Source organism: Malurus melanocephalus, unplaced genomic scaffold (assembly GCF_030028575.1).
Source record: "Malurus melanocephalus ecotype Western Australia unplaced genomic scaffold, MMel_1.1 scaffold_141, whole genome shotgun sequence".
In the NCBI taxonomy this organism is placed as follows: Eukaryota; Metazoa; Chordata; class Aves; order Passeriformes; family Maluridae; genus Malurus; species Malurus melanocephalus.
The window spans coordinates 200,340-213,586 of NW_026623373.1; positions in this window are offsets into that span (position 1 = coordinate 200,340).

Here is a 13,247-nt window from a genome sequence, read left to right on the forward strand (position 1 = left end):
CTTAGGCAAACTCCAAGGAAGGAAAAGAATCACTTATTAATGCAATGCTGTGTTCTTTTATTGAGGTGTTCGGGTATCCCAAAAGAAAATGTATTTCTCTACATATATACAAATATGGGGGAAAAAAAGATTTGTGCTCTGAGAAGTACAACTGCTGTAGTAATTATTTCAAAAATTCTGCATAAACTCTGTATACTTTTCTCACATWTATTTTCTATAGTTGTTTCTAGAGGAAAATGCAACCTAAATTGTAACCTCTTTCTAACTTTAAAGATGATTTCAGGTATACATACACAAATTCAGTGGTAAAGTGGAAAACAATTAATGTAAAGTATTATCAAAAAAACAAGAAATAAAAGCAAAAAAAGTTAGGTTAGTAGATGTGGGGCACACTGGGACTTTTTGCTTTGCTATTATATAGTTTTCCACAATACATCACAGCAGAGAAAATGCAGTATGTAGTCAGAGCAGCTGTGCAAGGAATGAAGGCCATGCCATGCTTTTTCTGAAAATGATAAGATTTCTGCCTGACTGCTAGTCATGCTGTGAAGCTTAATTAAAGTTTATGAAGCACATCAAGATCTCTGGATAAAAGGCATGGTACTATGAACTTGGTAATTTGTTATTTCCAACACTATAGAGTGGAAGACTAAAATACAAATGCTTTTATCTTGACATGCCACCTTTGGTTTGGCTGGCATTAATTCTGAGTATGGATTTAGCCACAAGGAAATACAAAGGGTATTGTAATTTTTGGCTTTATTACCATTCATGAAAGGGTGTTTGTAGTGGCCTGAAGTATTGTAGTATCTTTCTCTTTGAGTCTAAAATATTAATATTAATAGTTATCTTACCCCCTTCAAAGTTTGTCCTTGAAACAAATAATCAGTGTCATTATAAAAACAAAATTCATAGTAGACAACAGCAAGCTTTCAGACGTTGTTCTTCAGTCATTTTAAATGTTGCCTTTTTTTTTTTTTCTGGATATATTTTCAAAGGCTTGTGCTGCAGTAAAGTTGTAAGAATTACCCATGGCCATGAATGAAGCCATGTTTGTTTATATATTTATTAACAAACCATACAACTCAGAGTGTAAGCAAGTAGTCCCATGTACATTAATCTGGCTGTGCAAATTTAGCAGATGATAAAACATTTTATGTGTTCAAAAATCCTGTAGCTGAGCATTAATTTTGTATGACTCATTCCATATGCAAACTTGTAAATTCTTAGTCTTGAAAATCACCCTCTTAAATGAAGCCTATGTTTTGGTATTGGTTTGGGGGGAAAAAAACTTGTGATTAAGGCAACCTGGACATGGCTGAAATCAATGCAATTTGAGGTTACATGCATCTCTTATGCAATTATAGATTATTGTTTTCTAAGTAAAAGGTAAATCAGTGCAAAATATAATCTCTTTAAATGCACTAGTTTGACAAATTTTATAAAATGCATTATGMATGTTCATTAATCTCTTGATCTATTACACCTGATGCCGTCATATTAGAGACCATGACTATGGCAATACAACCTACAAACTTCTCTTGGTGGCGTGTTGAGTCAGGAAGAAATTATATTAGTGAAAATCGAGCAAAAATCAATAAGTGTTAGGAAGATTAATTATCTTGTAGTCTTCTTACTTGTAGTTTTCTTACTAATTKAACTATCATAATTTTAGTGTTTGTCTTGATGAGTTTTTGCTGTTTTATCCACTTTTATGTTATGGTGACATAAGTCAACCTTTTGCCTTTTCCTGAAGATTTCCAATACTTTCATGTTTACATATGAGTAGTAAGGTTTTTCATTAATGTGTTGGTTTAGCTACTTCTGAGCCTTTTCTGTTTTGCTGTATCGKCCCTTGATTCCACCTAAAGTCAGTGCACAGAGAGTGTCCAGTCAAGAGTGACTCACAACAGATGCCTGATGAAGYTGCCTTAGGTTAGGCTGAGTAAATRGTGCTCTTAATTACTAATCTGTTTCCTTCTAGACCTTGGTCTCTTAGCAGATCTCAGCCTCAGAAGTTCTCTCCCAGTAGCAGAACCTCAAGGTGCGCTCCTAAGTAAAACAGATCAGAAGATCATCTAACTGTACTCACATATATCTCAGCTGAGCCCATGGCCTTTCATTTTTATTTTCATGGTCTCTTCTTTCTTTTTTTCTTTAGAGTGAATAAATGAGCTTGGAGAAATTTCTGCTTTGCTTAGCAAGTGTATTTTCTGTAAGTCATTAAGACTAATCAAGGTGTAAATCAAAGTCTGAATGCCCACATTAAAACAATGGCCAAAAGATCTTAAAAATTTTCCACAGTCCTGAAAATGGTGCCTGAATGTACTTTTATATGCCAGGAAATAGCGTATATTGAAGTTACACCACCACCACCATCACCACAACAACAAAGGAAAAATGAAGGAGAAAGASCCCATCAATAAAAAATCTGATGCTTCCGATCTACATGAATCTTTTGATCTCTTATTTTGTACTGTCCCTTAATTTAGCATCTTCCCTAAAGCTTTGCTTGCTTTAGTATTTTTGTCTTACCCTTTCAAAAATCCTTAGGATCAATGATGMCATTAGTTCTATATTTGTTTCCATTCTCTTATTTTATTGTGTTTTCTTCTCAGCATTTGTCTTCTTCTATTGTCTGCCATTTGCAGCATTTGCATTATTTTACTGTCTGTCATTTGTTAGACAGCTCATGTTTCCAGTACTTGTCATTTCCCTTTGCATTTAATTTCAATATTTGTGACATGTCTTTTTTTTCTTCTTGTGACTCATAACTCTTTTGCTCCCAGTGCTTCTCCAAATGGCTACAGGGTGGAGTCACAGATAATATGGAATCTTGCAAAGTCCAGAGAGGTGGCTCTCATTAACATACATCTTCTGGATTTTCACTGAGGGGCAGAGGAGAACAGAATAATTTAATGCATTAGCCAAGGCAACTTTCTTGCTTTGACTAGCATTAAATTATTGGCATTGGACAATTTTTCTTGATACATTTCTCAGTCATGTCAGAAATTCCTAGTAAGAATTTGATATCTGAATATGCTCAGTACTGATTTTCAAAATGCTCTCATGTCATTATTAAGGAAAGGACACATTTGTAAATACTTTCTCCATTGTGCATGTTTCCACATAGAGTTCTGCTAAAGTGTACGAGATCTTCTGTTTGTCTGAGARAGACACTAGCCCACTGCTCAAGCTACTAGCCCACTGCTACCTCTGCTAGTGCTGCTGTTTCTATAAACCCCTCAGCATTCTTGAAATCTCTCTGTTGCAGTTTTTTCCTTTCTTTTGTGCACTTTGGAATAGAAAATGAACAGTGATCCCCTCCTCCTGCATCAGGTGATCTAGTTCCTTTGCCTTTTTAAACACTTGAATTTGCCCTGTCTCCATTTGAACSATTTATTCTGACATCAAGAAATACGAGCAAGCCTGCAGTCCTTGGGAGGATACATGCTTGAACTCTGAAACATCGGCTTTTTTCTGTAGAAGTAAAATTTTTCTTTTCCTTAGAAGTAAAATGTCAAGCTGCTGGGCCCCAAACCTTAGTGTCATTTTGATTTTATTCTTACTTCGTGTCCAGAAAATTTTCTGAATACCAGTAGATGTCACTGCAGTCAAAAGAAACTTGCCAGGGGATTTTCAAAGGAGTAAAATTGCTTTCCTAAAAAAATACAGATGACAAAACATTGTTATTTCTAGTACTAATCCCAAATTTTTTTATTTGACAGATCAAACCCTTGAAAGGATGAAGTATGCCTCAGGAAGGAATTCAGGATGTAGGTCCAGGTTATTAAGTTATTCTGAAAGACAARTGGTTAGAAATTTCTCAGCAAAATGTGTTTTCATTGGAAAAAAGAAAGTGATTCATTGAAATAGTTTGTTGAAGGGAGATGCTCTAATGAAAAAGTTGTAAAAAAATTCACTGTAATTTCTMTAGTGCACAGAGTCTGTTCAACATTGGGAAAGGAGATCCAAGGCCAAAAACTCCTTTGTTTATGGATATGCTTTWAATACCAAGGACTGGATGATTCTCCCTTCCCTTATAGACAGTACTTGGACCCGTTTCTTGGAACAGAAGAAAAGGAGGAAACTCAGATGAGGTGAAAGAACATCTTTCCCTTCAACTCTGACTGTGATAACTTTAGAAGAAGGAACAGTTTTTGGGAAYGGATAATGTCATAGGTAAGACTGAGAGCTATATGTTCAGATTTTTTTTTCAGTTTTGCCAATGGATTTGGGAGAACTTGTTACCTCGATACTATATTTTTCTGAAAATGAGGATAATTCCTTCCTCAAGAAATCAAAGAAGATGAATTTATTAACTCCTTAAAAATGAATATGAGTTCTCAAAGGATCACATGACTGCAAAGCAGTACTGATTCTCCCACTCCTGTGTTACAAACAGTTGTGTTAAAATCAGTAAAAAATCTTTTCCATGTTCCATGGTGATTTTTTTTTTTTTGGTTCAGATTTGATGTTTTGAAACATGTGTGGATGTTATACTTTGAAAGGGCTTCAGGATATTTCAAAGTCACCAGTAAAAAAAGGCAGTCCAGATTGTGTAATATCTTCACAACAAGCAAGCTAGAAATTGAGAGCTCTGTTAAAGGATCTGTTCTGTCCAAATTTGCCTAAGGATTGAACTTCTCTCTGTCTCTTTCTTTCTTTCTGTTTTTCTTTCTGTCTTTCTGTCTTTCTGTCTTTCCTTCTGTCTTTCTTTTCTCCTATTGTTCTGTAGACTATTGCTGTAACTGGTACTTGAACCATAAATTGGTGGATTTTAATCAAATGCCTGAATCCTGTTTTTGAGTAAAACTCTGTGCTTCAGTCATTCCTGGAGATACTCCACTTCACATGGATAACTGCGTTACCTCTTTGGAGAGAGCATAAGGGAAGATGACTTAATAGTCCAGAAAACAGAAAAACCTGCTGGGTATGTGGGTGTGTGAGTTTCAGATCCATGGACTGACATACGCAAAGCAAGAACGTCATGGTTGGATTCTTACTCCCACGTGCCTGCCTGAAACTCTTTTAAGGTCAGTGAACATCTGTCTTCCGTCTGACTTTGACCAGTCCAGCTTTGTCCTTTGAAAGTAGAGTGAGTTCTTCTCACTAATACTTTTCTATTTGGACACATCAAGGTTTGAAAAACAGTTATTTAACCACAAAATTATCTGCCATCTTTATTTCAAACTAACCTGATTTGCAATAAAAACGCTCAGTGGTAGAACATAGAGGGAGTGGCTTGCTGAAGGAAAAGTACATTTGTTTAACTGATTCTCTCTGTTGCCCAGTATCATCTAGGTTAAAAGTTCCTGCTATGTGGGCTGAGGGTCATCATGGAATCACATTAAACATTAAAGCCAAAGAATGCATCATTTTTGCCTGACAGTGTAGTTTCATGTGCAGCAGGCACTTTYCTCTGGGGACCTGCTTTTCAGTTAGAGGAAATGAACCATACCCATTGCAGCAGAAAAGCTGCTGAGTGAAAAGGRATGTGTTCATGGACAGAGATGTGGCTTTTGCTGGCTGAACTGTACTCTGTYACACGCCTCATGATGCAGTGTGTAAGAATATAGTCACAGAGGGAAGAAGAGCATTAGATCAACATGAAGCTTGGAGCAGTTTTGGGTTTCATACAGATGAATTTTTGACTATTTCTTAAATGTAGTGTTTGTAGTGGCTGTGAAATTACACTGTTGTCAGGCCTTGGGCTAATAGAGGAAAAAGAGCAATACAAAAAGCACCCAGTCATGGTAAAAGTGGAAAAAAAAAAAGATGTTACTGGAGAGAGCAGTAGATGTAAAAACTGATACAGTGCTTAAGGTCAGACTTTGCTACAGCAGCTGCCAAGGTGTTGGTGTTGGAAGGTATTGGAAAAGTGCTAGAACTACAGAAACTGTAGTTGGCTCTGTGCCATCTCCTGTCTTCTCAACAGAAGGAATCTCTGCTCTGCCAATACAAAATATGTCCTGCACTGATTCTGAAACAAAACTGCACTACTGAATAGCAATCAAATTCACTTAAAAGCCCAACTCAAAGCAACTGAGTGAGCTGTTTGCCTGGAGGCTGTTCCACAATTGCTTGAAGTCACCAGAAAGACTTTRACAAAGTTCAGTAGGTGTTCAATCAGGCCCTTAGCAGAGAGGAAGATATGACTCTGTTTTATGGGCTACCATAAAATCAGAGACTAAGAATTTAAGAGCTATTGGGTCATAATACCTTAATTATGGTATATTTGCAGTTGAAGGAGGCTGGGAATGTAGTCTCACAAATATGAATTCCTTGAAGATACAGCTGGGTAGATATTCTAGATATAAGGCAGACACACCTATTGACCTTGTTGTTCTAGTTTGGGTAAGGAGCAAGAGTGTGAATTCCCTCACTGACCTCAGAGTTCACACTTGGATCATACAGACTGGATTACTTTCTCTTTGAAACTAAACTGGTACAAATGTTGCATGAAGATACCTGCCCTCCAACTGCTAATGGCTCTTGAATGAACAGAATCAGACTAGATCTGGAGTTCAGCAAAACATTCAAAACTGAATRTAGACATCACATCCTTGTCACCAACTCTTCTACCTCCTAGAATTTCTTCATTCGAAACACACTAGTGTTGAGGTTACCTTATGTAGCTTAAATTCAKTAATCTGTGATCCAAGAGATTTACCTGAACACCCACCCATGCATGCATTAAGGACTGCAAGATGGCAGCCTTCATTGCAACTGAACTTTCCCTGTTCTATTTGTATATCTGGTCTTTATTTTTGGCACGTGGATGCAAACATCTTTATCACCTCTTATTTTTCTCTGTGCTTTGTTTTGTTGACATAAATGTAAGCCCTATATGCTTTCGTGGAATGAGGAGAGGTGGATTCTGCTTCAGTCCAGAACAGTGTGTTTTCTGTCACGCCATTTCCATGCACTGCATGAATATATCCAGCCACTGCCCTCATTGTCTGGTGAAYGCTGCTTTTACTGCTGTGAGATTCATTCATGAAAAACAATTTAATGACTAACACCAACTAACTTAAATGATTTGTCATCAGTTGTTCTCAATAACTCTGCCTTCCAGAAGTCACCCTTTTATTTCCTGGGCTGATTCATGCCACCATCAGCTGGCAAAGCAGTAAGGTCACGGACGTAGGTCTGAGCAAAGTGGTACCATGAAGTAAAAATAAAAGTAGGAGACAGCTGTGGCATTTGAGAAAATAAGGATAGTAAGATGATATCTGTGTAAGTAGCCTGTTACTCAGTGTTCTGCCAAATGGAATAAGAAATTCCTAATTTTTTTCCTTTTTTAAATCGTGATTGATTGTGGTTTTTTATTATGGGACAAAAATGCATTTGTGACATATGATGGCTAATATGACCATAGAGATATTTAATTACAAGCAGTTAATCAAAGAGTAAAAATTCTTTAAGTTTCAAAGATGTTTTTTCTTTGCATTTGATCCCCCTTTTGTTTTAGACAGTGTTGTCAGGTCCTGAGTTACAGCTTGTTTTCTTTGCCTGTTTCCACATTCAAGCTACAAAACTCCAGCTTCACCAATACATAGAGGAGACCATGCAAGTCTTTCTACATCTTTAGCTGATGTAGCAGAAACAATATGAGCCATACTGTGCCCTTCTATAAAAGATTTTAGTGRTTATCCTTCTGCATGGTCCCACTGTTGTAGGATAGTAATAATCATATAAGCACTACTTCAGGACTGACAGCCTGAACCTCCCTGGATAATGAAAGAGGAAAAAAGAAAATTCAAGTTGTGGAAAAMCCAAAATAAACCRACTGATGYAGCAGTCCAGGAACAGAGATCCTGYGTGTGATCTGATTCCCACTTTCCCAGATGTGAGAAAAGAGAAATACCTACAGAAATTCAAGTCTATTTCTATCCCCAGCCTATGTTTACTGAACTCTGTTGTTTCTGTGTTCCTGAAGGGATGGGAACTCTTCTATTGGACCTCTTTTCACCAGAACATGATGCAAAGTAGCATCTGATAGCAGTGTTTTGGTGAACTGATTGCACAAAAATGCCAATTAGCCTGGACAAAAGGATGCTCAGGAGGACCTTATAGCTCTCTACAAGTACCTGAAAGGAGGCTGCAGCCGGGCTAAGGTGTTCTCTTCTCCCAGGCAAACAGTGACAGGACAAGAGGATGTGGTGTTAATGTGCATCAGGGGAGGTTTGGGTTGGACATTTGGAGGAATTTCTTCACAAGAAGGTTGATTAGACAGTGGAATGGACTCCCCAGTGAAGTGGTGGAATTACTGTCCATGGTGATATTTAAGGAAAGAGTGGACATGGTATTTAGTGCCAACTGATTCCGTGATTCAGTGATTCTGTGATTCATACCATCTACACTGGTTTCAGGGTTTCAGCTCTGGTAGCCTCTATTCCCAGTAAAAGGGCAATAAACTAAAATCTGAGAGGTCATACCTAGTGTAATTCCTGCTTCCTTTAATATATTCCTACATTCCATGACATCCAGCCTGTGGATTTTGGCCTGGAGTCAGCTACCAGGTCTCAGGTGACAGCTGTGACTAATGACTGAGATAGTGGAAAGAGTAACTACAGCTCTCTGCACCAGGATCCTGATTTGCTTCCTCATGCCCAGGTGATCGGCGTCACAGCTTCCATGCTGGCTCACTTTCCCTAGTAAACTCACATGCATCCTACACTGGGGCATTTCCCACATGAATACTCTGACTCAGCATTGCATTCCTGTGACAACTCAGATTTTCACTCAGCCCCCTCCTAAAGAGGTTGCTCTCTCAAGAGGTAGTTTTGTCATTTTTCTCCCAAAACCTCTTCACAGGGGGCTTTTGAGTATAAGGACCAAGATCTTAGGACACCAGGTTTTGCTTTCTTGGGAGAAAGAAGTCAGTTAAATGTTTTTTTTATTTATCTCCCAGCTATTATGTTGAAAGGTTTTTTTTACACCCACTTTGTATCTCTAAATGTTTTATTTCTTGCTTTTAATTTCTACCTGGCCATTTATACTCACCTCCTCATAACCACATGGCAGCCTCAGATAAAACAATTGAATACTCAGATGGCACATATACAATRCTCACAGCTTAATTTGGGTTCTCTGTGAATAATGCTATTTTATACTTACAGTTGTGTTGCTGAGAATTTTTTGAGTATATCCAATATGTATGAGACTTAAAAAACAGATTTAGATGTATATCTGAGAATCCATTGAGATGATTCCAGAAAAGAGCCAGGCTACAGGAAAGTCACTGAACATCTAAAATAAAATAGCATCTATTTGTTCTGACACATGGAAAAACATGTCCAGGAGCTAACAAATCAGTGTAAAAATATGTACTGCTAGCCTTCACAGAAAATTCAGGGCAACATAATGCAAAATCTCCTAGAATTCAGTATTGACTATTATGCTAATATGGCCATAAAAATAGGAGCATATGGCTGGAAGAGACAGTCTAGGTCATGATCTAGTAGACAGTCTAGTTCATGTAGGTTAGGACACCCAAAGCTGTGGGCAACCGAGGAAAAATCTCGAGTTCCAAAGTCAGCAGAGACTCCACAAGTAGCTAATACCCTAGACTGCAAAGCACCTCCATCCCTCTCTACTGAATTTTTAGTTTGGCACAGGCTAAGTGTCACAGCTGTGCCACGGGAAGYATCAGTGAGAAACTGAAAACATCTCTGTACCAGCACAGTATATGTTAAACAAAACAGACTCAAGGACTGACCACCTTCTCTCTATAGAGAGGCAAGATAAAAGAGTCCTTTTTAAGTAAAGCTCGGGAATAACCCCCTCTCTTGATCAATAACTTCTGTAACCCTTAGCATCAGCCTGAAGATATAYAATGCACTATGACCCTCAAACATATCCTGTAAACTTCCTCCTTGCAGGTACAGTGAGCACTTTTCAGCTTCAAAACTGAAAGCAAAACCTGCCTCCTCCAGAAACTAGAGCATCTACCTGGGGAAATCCTCCCTGGCCTCTGTCTGTGGCAAGTAAAATGTCTTGAGAACATATTATAAATTCAATACAAGCTCATAAAGTTGCAGGTGCTATGGGTAGGTCTCTGCCTGTGACATACCTGAGGTCRGATTGCCCATGCCCACAGCCTGACTCAGAAGCTTAAATCACCTCATGCCATTTGAGACACTATAACTTAGCTGAAAAATCTGCACAGGTCTGGCAAATACCACCGAGATTTTCTGGACTGGCAGCTGAAGGCCAGGAGCAGTGCTTGAGGACATGGCACTGGCTACTKCTGTCCAGGGGACTGAAGTGACCCACCAGCATCCTAGTCCAGACATTTTCTTACTCTGTTATACATTTCTCCCTATACATCTACTGAAGTTTATCTTAAAACAAATATAGCTTTACGTTCTCCCATAGTCCATGTGGATACTCTTAAAATTTTGCTCCTCAGATACAAGGAATTTCCGGAATAGATTTATTCATTATCAATTGACGGCAATTTGATTTTATGTTAATGCTTGTATTTAGCTTAAGCCATTCTATTTCTCCTGAGACACATTTCTAGAGTCCTTATTAATTCTCTTYCATTTCTTTCTTTTGCTTGGCTAAACAACCTCTGCAAGGTCTCACTGTAAGTTTTTCTCTTTACTTAACCATTTCTATAGATTGTTTCTGCTTCTATTTCAGTTCAGTTTTATCTTTTTCGAACACAGATGACCAGCTCAGCTCACAAYATTCCAAACAACACCTGTAGCAATGCCTTGCTATTCCCTCTCGTATTAGCATCATGCTATGAACCTTTTAGCATAAATGACCACTCAATTCTGGAAACATCTTATAGAATTTGGATACKTAAAAGAAATAAATCTGAGGAATAAAACATTTGACTCCGTTTCTGTAGAGCTAGGAAGAGTGATATAGGATCTTTATGCAGGCAGGAAGTTTTGCATGAACTGTTTCTTTTGTCTTTTGTTCACTTCCCCATTTCCTCACATGCTGCCAAAGAGATTTTCCGTCAGCACTTTGCCATTTCACTGTAAACAGTCTTTGGTTCTTCAGGTTCTCTGTATATCAGTAATCAAGGACTCTCTTTTACCACTTTCTTAAAATCCTGTTAGTAAGACAGGAAGATTTATCTTCATCATGTRTTTTTTATCCCTTATCTACAGTCAGCATCATTTGCTGGTGGATGTCTCATGTAGGTGAATAGCCTAAAGTCTTTCACTGATGTCAAGGTCTGAGACTATTATTAAACCATCAACAAAATCTCGAGGGAAAGAGCTATCACAGTCTGCCATAAACCTATGAGACTTTAAATGATGCATACATGGTACTCAATTTATGTTACAATATGACAGAGACAGAAATCCCACTTTGCCAAATGTAATCAAGATGCCTACCTCCCTTACAAAAACACAATGCTTCACCTCAGAGTGTCAGGAAATAAAGTTTATCTTTATGAAACAGAGATGGCCATACTTAAAGGATATTATAACAGAAATTTGTAGTTAAGTTGCCTGACTAGGAGAAAAATATATAGAAACTCTTTTCTGACACTAAATGCTTATTGAATCACTGTCCATCACCTGAACTGCAAAGGGCTTGCTCCTTACGCTGTCGGCATTTAGGTCCTGGAATGTGAAATGGTTTTGCATTTCAAGTTAAATAAGCTACTTGCAGAGTGGATAAAGCAGGAATAAGTTCAAGCTAGTATAAATTGGTGCCACCTATCTTTCTAAGCACACAAACGTGAAGCAGAGGAAAAAAAAGGAGGAATGCTAAATAGGAAATATAGGCAAACCTCTTATTATCAGTGTTTCTGTGCTCCACCTCAGCATGAGTGGCACTGTTGTGCAGGGAGTATCGGTGGAAGTTTTTACTCTTTTCTCCTGCTTTTCGTCCCATAAATATCCACATTCCTAATGCTCCATTTAGTGCCTACAAACTCTATTAATAATTTTTGCCTTTTCTTTGTTGGCAATACTCTTGTTCTAGCCTCAGTTGTCTTATTTTCTTGACCAGATTTCTCTGCAGAATCTTTCATTACCATCTGTCCTACATTAACCTGTGTAAAACTTTCCTTTGATAAGAGCAGCTGAAGGGATTTGGCTTCTATGTTATCTTACCCCTCACTAACATTACATAGGAATACTCATGAAGACTCCTTTTATTTTCTTCAAAAGTACAGACAAAACTCCAGAAAAATGAATATTTCTACTACTTTCATTACAGTGATAGACCCCAGCTTCTCTTTTAAACAGAAAGTGTGAATATTTCTGTGGCAGAGACGAACCTGCGATTCAGCCCAAGAAATGAAATAGTAAACCAATACAAACAAACAGTTTTGGGATGGTGGCATAGCACATGGGCAACTCATTAATAATAAATTTTTGTGGATCTGGTGATTAACATATTGACAGAATGTCTCCAGTATTTCTGTCACTTAATACTGTTTTTAGTGTTCAGTAATGGACTTCATCGCCTGCCATGGAAGYGCAAGGGACTGAAGCATCTCTTCCCATTCCTTAAACATTTCTTCTGATATCCTCGTGGAGGTTCTCAAAAGCCTTCTCTTCTGTCCTTGGCTGTTTTAAGACATGTCTGTGGACGGATAACTCTCACCTCAACCCTTGACCCCAGTGAATTTGGCTTCTGGCTTGAATCCTGGCAGACAGCTACCTGTCAGCAATTCAATGGAAGGATCCCGCCGTCATCTGTTTCAAGCTCTCTGAACAGGAAAATGAGAGGAGGGTTTTGTATTTCAAAGGACTACAGAGCTCAGGGATGGTTTTTTAAATTGAAATTCTGGCTGTGAGAGTCATCAAATATAGTTCTGCTTCTTTTCTAGGCTGTGAGATCAAACAGCCCAGGCAACAGGAGGAATATTTGCTGACTTACGGTACATGTACAATTTTTGCAGATTGGTTGGCTTCATTTTTCAACTTACTATGAAAAGGACATAAAAATGTCACTGACATGTCTGGTTTTGTGCTGAAAAAATTCTGTGCTAAAGCACTTCCCAATCTGTTTCTGAACTTTTTCTTCATGGATATTCGGGTTCTAGAACTTGTTTTTCTGGAATCTGTTGATAGATGTTTAAAAAGCTATTTGGTTTGAAAATTATCTTGGTTTTGACTTGCAGTATCTGATTTGAAGGATCTRGTATGAAAATTATTAATTCTTACAATAATGCAATCTTGTAATGGGGAAAAGAAAACATAAAAAGTTATGCATAATTTAGTCCAGGACTAATCCAGAAATCTTTGACTCCATGCTCACTA